Source organism: Pelophylax lessonae (genome assembly GCF_965119305.1).
Source record: "Pelophylax lessonae genome assembly, chromosome: 4".
Classification (NCBI taxonomy): domain Eukaryota; kingdom Metazoa; phylum Chordata; class Amphibia; order Anura; family Ranidae; genus Pelophylax; species Pelophylax lessonae.
The window spans coordinates 494,609,250-494,618,122 of NC_138771.1; the positions used below are offsets into that span (position 1 = coordinate 494,609,250).

General features: G+C 45.5%; 1 protein-coding gene across 1 annotated transcript in view; it reads right to left on the bottom strand.

Moving 5' to 3' along the window:
* The window catches only part of SLC25A18 (solute carrier family 25 member 18), a 50,492-nt gene extending 42,028 nt beyond the window's left edge, over positions 1 to 8,464 (bottom strand). Inside the window, exons 1-2 of the mRNA XM_082255752.1 lie at positions 8,323 to 8,464; positions 8,161 to 8,228 (exon numbers count right to left, since the gene is read on the bottom strand). The gene's annotated coding sequence lies outside the window, so the exon portion shown is untranslated. The remainder of the gene's footprint in view (positions 1 to 8,160; positions 8,229 to 8,322) is intronic.
* Between the last annotated feature and the right edge of the window lie 409 nt (positions 8,465 to 8,873).

Below are 8,873 nucleotides of genomic sequence, written 5' to 3' on the forward strand. Positions count from 1 at the left end.
AGCTCCTCAGTGCCGGCAGTACTCATGCAGCCCCAGACCATGACACTCCCACCACCATGCTTGACTGTAAGCAAGACACACTTGTCTTTGTACTCCTCACCTGGTTGCCGCCACACACGCTTGACACCATCTGAACCATATAATTTAATCCTGGTCTCATAGGACCACAGGACATGGTTCCAGAAATCCATGTCCTTAGTCTGCTTGTCTTCAGCAAACTCTTTTGCGGGCTTTCTTGTGCATCATCTAAAGAAGAGACTTCCTTCTGGGGCGACAGTAATGCAGACCAATTTGATGCAGTGTGGGGCATATGGTCTGAGCACTGACAGGCTGACCCCCCCACCCCTGTTCAAATTGGGCCCAGTTTGCCATTTTCCCTCCCCGGTGTCATGTGACTCATTAGTGTTACAAGGTCTCCAGTGTGAATGGGGAGCAGGTGTGTTAAATAGGGTGTTATCGCTCTCACTCACTCATACTGGTCACTGGAAGTTCAACATGGAACCTCGTGGCAAAGAACTCTCTCAGGATCTGAAAAAAAAGAATTGTTGCTCTACATAAAGATGGCCTAGGCTATAAGATGATTGCCAAGACCCTGAAACTGAGCTGCAGCATGGTGGGCAAGACCATACAGTGGTTTAACAGGACAGGTTTTACTCAGAACAGGCCTCGCCATGATTGACCAAAGAAGTTGAGTGCACGTGCTCAGCATCATATCCAGAGGTTGTGTTTGGGAAATAGATATAAGTGCAGCCAGTATTGCTGCAGAGGTTGAAGGGGTGGGGGGTCAGCCTGTCAGTGCTCAGACCATACATCACACACTGCATCAATTTAGTCTGCATGGCTGTTGTCCCAGAAGGAAGACGATGTACAAGAAAGCCTGCAAACAGTTTGCTGAAGACAAGCAGACTAAGGACATAGATTGCTGGAACCATATCCCTTGGTCTGTTGAGACAAAGATAAACTTATTTGGTTCAGATAGTGTCAAGCATGTAGCTGGAACCAGATGAGGAGTACAAAGACAAGTTTGTCTTGCCTACAGTCACGCATGGTGGTGGGAGTGTCATGGTCTGGGGCTGCATGAGTACTGCCGGCACTGAGGAGCTACAGTTCATTGAGGGAACCATGAATGCCAACATGTACTGTGACATACTGAAGCAGAGCATGATCTCCTCCCTTCGAAGACTGGGCCGCAAGGCAGTATTCCAACATGATAACGACCCCAAACACACCTCCAAGATGACCACTGCCTTGCTAAAGAAGCTGAGGGTAAAGGTGATGGACTTGCAAAGCATGTCTACAGACCTAAACCCTATTGAGCATCCAAGGGAAGATGGAGGTGTGCAAGCTCTCTAACATCTGCCAGCTCTGTGATGTCGTCATGGAGGAGTGGAAGAGGACTCTAGTGGCAGCCTGTGAAGCTCTGGTAAACTCCATGCCTAAGAGGGTTAAGGCAGTTTTGGAAAATAATGGTGGCCACACAAAATATTGACACTTTGGGCCCAATTTGGACATTTTGACTTAGGGGTGTACTCATTTTTGTTGCCAGCGGTTTTGACATTAATGGCTGTGTGTTGAGTTTTCTTGAGTGGACAGCAAATTTACACTGTTATACAAGCTGTACACTCACTACTTTACATTGTAGGCAAAGTGTCATTTCTTCGGTGTTGTCACATGAAAAGATGTAATAAAATATTTACAAAAATGTGAGGGGTCTACTCACTTTTGTGAGATACTGTAAACCCCAATATCACGCCTAATATCTGTCTAAGAAATTCTGATTATCCCTTCCTATACATCTAATGCCTCAATTTGCAGAATGTATTTCCTTCTTCCTGTAGTACACATTGAGGAGTGGCACATGGCCATACATGCCTCACTTTCACTTTCACACTTCAGTTGACTGAAAGGCCTCTTTCACACGGAGCGGACTGTATTGCGATCCGCTCCGGCACTTTTATTTTTCTTTTTACGGACACGGATGACACTTGTGTCATCCGGTCCGTATGTCCGCATATCATCCCATCCGTTTGCGGATGATATACAGACATAATATATGTCTATGGGATTGCGGATGTCAGCGGATGACACCGCTGACATTCGATTTTGCGTCCTTTCCGTTTTTTAAACGGAAGAAAAAATAGGGTTCTGTTCCGTTCCAAAAATAGAACAGAACTGAAAGGACGCAAATCGGATGTCAGCGGATTGTCATCCGCTGACATCCGCAATCCCATTGACATGCAGTGCTGTATCTTGGCCTAGGCCAACAAGGCCCAGGCCTAGGGCATCACTTTGCAGAGGGGCAGCAAAAAAGTTGATGGGGCTGCACTGATATGCTGCTCTGATGGGTACTGATATGTTGCACCGATGAGCATTAATAGACTGCACTGATGGCCACCGATGAGGCAGGACTGATAAGCTGCACTGATAAGGCAGCACTGATGGGCACTGATATGATGCACTGATAGGCTGCACTGGTGGCCACTGATGGGGCTGTACTGATGGCCACTGATGGGGCTGTACTGATGGGGCCGCACTGATATGCTGCACTGATGAGCACCGATAAGGCTGCACTGATGGGCACTGATGAAGCTGAACTTATGGGAACTGATGAGGCTGCACTGATGGGCACTGATAGACTGTGGTTGTGGTCTGTGGTTTACAGATGACAGGGCGGGTCATAAACAGGCCTTTACAGGAAGGGGTGGGTCATATTTAAATTAGGGGTGCCCAAGTTTAGTCAGCCTAGGGCAGCACAAAACCTGAATACACCACTGTTGACATGCATTATGTCCGTATATCACCCGCAAACGGATGGGGTGATATACGGACATACGGAACGCCCGTGTGAAAGAGGCCAAAGGTGCAGATTTACTGTAGATCTATTCAATCACTGTTTGGGAGAGAGTGATTACTGACCTGCAGGGTTTAAGCTAGCCATAAATTGACTGAAATTCGGCTGGCTCAGCAGGGACTGGCCAAATTTCAATCAAGGGGTAGCCACTGCAGTTGAAAAGAAGTTGATCTATCAAAGATGTATAGATAATGGATTCCCTGACTGACAGCCAGATTGAATGATAGAGTCAACCGCCATCGTGAAATCTGGGAACCCTGGCATCTCAGGGAGGACCCTCCATGAGGCCTTGAGCCCTCTCTCTGCTACAAATGTTGGGATCCTTTGGGCCCAGGAATGACGAGCCTTGTTTACTTGTCTATCTCTACTATATTTCTTTGTTCTTATCCTTCTCCTCTTCCTCACTATGTGTAAACCCAATGGGCACTTGTCAAGCCCCCTTGGGATTAGAATTTCTAGCTAAACCACATTGTGTCCTGACTCATTATGTTGCTCTTATGCTATTGGTTCACTCGACATACATGTGTCGCAAACAATATTTGGTTATGGTAATTTAAAGCAACTTTATCGGTTATCACACACGTTTAAGTGTAAATTTCTTTTATACATCCTATGTTAGTTTGCAAATGGAACTTTTTGTGGTTTCCAATGACTGCTATTTCTTTTTCTACTTTTGAATTGTAAAATATAAAAACCTCAATAAAAATTGTCAATTATATAAAAAAAAAAAAAAAAAAAAAAAGAAGTTGATTTACCGAGTAACTTCTGTTCAACCTCGAATGTGTGGATGGGGGATTGGTTTCAGGTTTTTTATATTCTTTCTGCTGGCGTAATGAAACAAAAAATAACCAGTTAATGTATTTGTTGTGATTGGCCAGGGCAATCTGAGCAGCGATAGCCACAGGGAAGGTAATAGTCACTCTAAAGCACAATTTGGCCATAGACAGACGGTGCCATTGTTGCAGCAGATAATACTTGTGTAGATGTAATCTTGTTGTATACAAAGAAACTATTGTTCCAACATTGTTATCAGAACAATTACAATTATTTCAAAGGTAAGAAGACTCTGTAGGTGTCCGACCCAGTTAACACTAATACGATTTCTCCTGTGTCTGCCGTCACGCTGCCATGCACAACAATGGAAATCACATTCTCTATGGAACAGTCAAATTTTAAAGTAAGGTGTCCAGATTTTTTAAATGAAATCCGGGGACAGGACTACATAATACACAGAGCGCTGGGCACAGGGCTACATAATACATAGAGCGCTGGGCACAGGACTACATAATACACAGAGCGCTGGGTACAGGACTACATAATACCTAGAGCGCTGGGCACAAGACTGCATAATACACAGAGCGCTGGGCACAGGCTTGCATAATACACACAGCGCAGGGCACAGGACTACATATTACACAGAGCGCTGGGCACAGGCTTGCATAATACACACAGCGCAGGGCACAGGACTACATATTACACAGAGTGCTGGGCACAGGACTACATAATACACAGAGCGCTGGGTACAGGACTGCAAAATACACAGAGCGCTGGGCAGAGGACTGCATAATATACGAAATTTGATTCATGTATGACCAGCTTAAAGTGATATTAAACCCCAAAACAAAAATGTAATATATAGACATAGTGGCTACATTACTTTTCTTTTTTAAACTTTTTTTTTTTCACTTGTTGATTAAGCCAGTAAAGCTCACCACGCACATTACCATCTGATTGAAAAAAATTGATTGGATAGATTAGGTAGGTCCTCCTATTACATAGTGTTAATAAATCTAAAATCGATTGTACAATGATTGTATGGTCAGATTGTAATGTGTATGGGGACCCTTAGTTGTTTAATTTGCAACTTTCTTCAACAGACCAAGCTGTCCAGCAAAAGTGGCAAACCATTTAAAGTGATTGTAAAGTCTCGTTTTCCAATAAAATAACAAACATGTTATACTTACCTGCTCTTTGCTGTGGTTTTGCACAGGGCAGCCCAGATCTTCCTCTTCTTGGGTCCCTGGCTAGAGCTCCTGGCCCTTCCCTTCTGTTGACTGCACCCACAGCAAGCAGCTTGCTATGGAGGCACCAGAGCCAAGCCACAGCTCTGTGTATCCATTCAGACACAGAGCTGCGGTTTGGCCCTGCCCCCTCTCTCTTCTCATTAACTGAGTTTGATTGACAGCAGCGGGAGCCAATGGCACCGCGCTTCCGTCTCAGCCAATGAGGAGAATCGGACGGCCAAGGCATTTGTGGACATTGCTGGATCAAGATTGGGCTCAGGTAAGTATTAAAGGGGCTGAGGGGGCTGCTGCACACAGAAGGTTTTTTTTATCCTAATGCATCAAATGCATTAAGATAAAAAACCTTCTGACTTTACAACCACTTTAACACTGACAGGGGTGCTTAAAATGGTCAGCTTTTAGTCATTTATGTAAAACCTTAAAGCGAAGTTCCGGCCTCAAAATTTTTTTTCCGATAAAAATACCCCTGGGACAGTCAAGGCTAGTGCATTTCAGCAATGATAGCCTCTGAACTGTCCCCGGGTTCACTTACCTTTTAGAAGAAATACTTACCTTGAAAATGTCTTGTCCAGCGCTGCCATCTCAGGTGCGGGTAGCTGAAGCCAGAGTGTCCTCTTCTGTGACGTCGGAGTCCCAGAATGCCCTGCACCAGCCCTGCTTGTCACGTCTGGTGCAGGCACGGCATGCCCAGAAACTGTTTAGCAGGGAATGACGCGCCTACACCGGAAGTGACGAGCGGGGCCGGTGCAGGCACATTGACTCCTGGGAGCGATGACGTTCAGCTCCCAGGAGTCAATGCAAGCAGGAAGTCACGGCGCAGGCTGCGGCCGCAGAGGGAGGAAGTGGAAGGAAGGTAAGTATATTTTCTTCAAAAACAAGGTAAGTAAAGCAAAAAAGAAAATCGTGATTATCCAATTCTTTTTCAGGTTACTTAGAGCAAGCGGATGTCAAATTTTCGTTTTGAGGCTGGAACTCCACTTTAATCTCAAGTTTCATTAGGCAGGCCATAGACAATGCGAAATTTGCACAATTCCCCCATCAACACAGACAGTGCTGACAGGGGAATCCCTCCTGCTGAGCAATTGTCTGCTCATGGCCGGGGCGGGGGAAGCCATCCCCACCAGGAGAAAACAGTGATTATTTCTAGTGGCTATACGATAATCGCAACTGAATCAAACAGGCTGGTTGTACCCAAGTTGCTTAATTGATCAACTTGGAACATTTAGGCTGCACACACTTGGTTCGAATCTCGGCCAGCCTTAGTCAAGTCAATCTACCTCTGCTAAGGCATCTAAATCCCCGTACACATGGGCCGAATGTCAGGCGCCATGGGCTGGTTCAATAGACATTCGGCCAGTATGTACTGCAGCTGGTCCAACAGAAGCCAATGGCTGGGAGTGCTGACAGGGGGTGGGGGAGTTGGCATGGCACCCCCCTATTAGAACAGCAGGGGAGATTGCTGCACTAACATCAGCTTGTTAGTACAGCACCTCCGACCTGAGCTGTCAAGTCTTTTTTTTTTTGTGCAGCCTACTGGGTTGAACGAAAAAAAACTAGCAGTGTGTACCAGACTTAAAGTGGAGTTCCACCCAAAAATGGAACTTCCGCTTTAGGTATTCTAACCCCCTGACATGCCACATTTGGCATGTCATTTTTTTGGGGGGGGGGGGAGCGGGTACCTAGTTTTGACAGGTACCCGCTCCCACTTCCGCTCGGAGCGCCGCGGCGCCCTGAACGGAAGTTCTCCTCTCCCCCTCCCTCCCTGCAATCTTCTGGGACATGTCAGAGGTCCCAGAAGATTGCCGGCCAATCAAGACGTGCAGCGCGACTCGCGCATGCGCAGTGGGTACCCGGCTGTGAAGCCGCAAACTGTCACAGCCGGGTGCCCACAGCAGTGATGCCGGCGCCGAGGGAGAGGATCGAGGCTTCGGGCGGCCGCATCGCTGGACCGTTGGACAGGTGAGTGAAATGGCTGGAACTCTGCTTTAACGCTACCTTCCCCACAGAGTGACACTGCACTGTCCAAAAGAGTCTCCATTGTCCCTCTATTCATAGTGGAGAAATGTGTTACTGGCCAGATCACCAGGGCATAATAATAATAATAATAAAAAAAAAACAAAAAAGGAAACTAATGCAGCCAATATATTTAAAGTTAAACTAAACCCTCCTATGCTCAACAGCCAAGGAAGTTGCCACCTTTCTGTCTGTTTAATCTGCAGTTGCCATGGTGCTGCACATGTGATCAGTTATGGCATTAGCCATTTGATGGCTTGACCGTTTAGTTAAGGGCTCTTTCACACGGCCTCTCCGTGTGAGAGCTCCGCTGCGGGACTTTTTTTTTTTTTTTTTTCACAGGGAGCGGATGACATTTCTGTCATCCGCTCCGTGTGCCCGCATATCATCCCATCCGTTTGCGGATGATATGCGGACATAATGTATGTCTATGGGGATTGCGGATGTCAGCGGATGACACCTCTGACATCCGTTTTTCCTTCCTTTCCGTTTTTTGAAAGGAACAAAAATAGGGTTCTGTTCCATTCCAAAAAAGGAACAGAACTGACAGGAAGAAAATTGTATGTCAGCGGATGGTATTCCGCTGACATCCGCAATGCCATAGACTTACATTATGTCCGCAAATCATCCGCAAAAAAATAGGATGATTTGCGGACATACGGAGCGCCCGTGTGAAAGGGCCCTTAGAGTTGAGAGCACAAGCAACCGTGACAATTATCATTCACGGCATGTCTTGAATGTAACTGCTTTGGTTTGGTAAAGGGATGGGTTTAGTTCTGTTTTAAGGATTGGTAGGCTGCAATGTATTACATTCTTGCATTTGGGTTTCTTATCGACTGTTATGTTCCCTGATATCTGTACAAGCCCTAAACATTTTCTCTTCTGTCCAGCAGTGAAAGCTCAATTTTTTGTTGCAGAGGAGTTGTCTCTACAGAGGAGCCTCCCACGTTCCTTGCGGTACCTAGCAAGACGTAAGCATTTCGCAGGACAGAGTGAACACATCTAGAGCGTGCGCAAACTGAGGGGCTGAGACTGGTTAGAGATCTTTTACACAAAGCTACACTAAACACTAAAACAAAAAGGTAGACGTTTTATCGAAAGCAATTACATTTTTCATCAAGCCAGCAGACTTGTAAAGTTTTGGTCACCACCCAGCTCTGAAAAACAAACAGTCCTGCATTTCCTAATAAGGAGAAGTGGACATTTTACTGTCAAAATAGTATTTTAGACCTAAAATAAAACACAGAATAATTTAACACAGAGACAACTTACCTTTCTCAGAATGTAGAATCGTTTTTGGGCACGGTTTACTGTTGGTGGCTCTTCTTCTCTTAGCAGATCTGCCATAGGAAAAAAAACAAAAAACAAACTTTAAATAAACTTCCTACAGGATGAACCTATTTTGGATGGTGCAGAATCTGATCTCTCCTCTACCTGCTAAGTGTGGTTACCTGGGTTTGTCACCCAGAAAGTCTCCAGCCTCTCTTCTCGTCTCCTTTTTTTTTTTAAACTTTCAGGATCCCCTTTTTTTTGTATTTGCAAATCTCTGGGATTGGCCTCTGGGAGGGACAGGAAAAAAGGGGAGGAGAGGAGAGCGGCTCCTGGTATACAATGCTGCCTTCAGTTTAAGGTTTACAGATTATCCCATTACCCTGATTGCTGTAAAAGGATCTGGCTCACACTTTATAGACCTCTCCATACACATGTAAAGCTCTTTGAGCATGATTTTCCTGATGCAGTCTGTTAATCATCCGCAGAGAAGAGGAAGGAAATGCACTGAGCTGTGTTGCATACGGTATCCAGGAGACTTTGGTGCCTGATGTTGTGTATATACATGTTACCACATATTCATTCCCCACAATAAATACAAATGAGAAAGCTAACACTAACCTTCAGGCACTTCTGAAAGACGCAAATTACAGAGGAGCTCCAGCCGTTATTGTGTTTATTAAAAGTCAGCAGCTACACTGTTTTAACCACTTGAC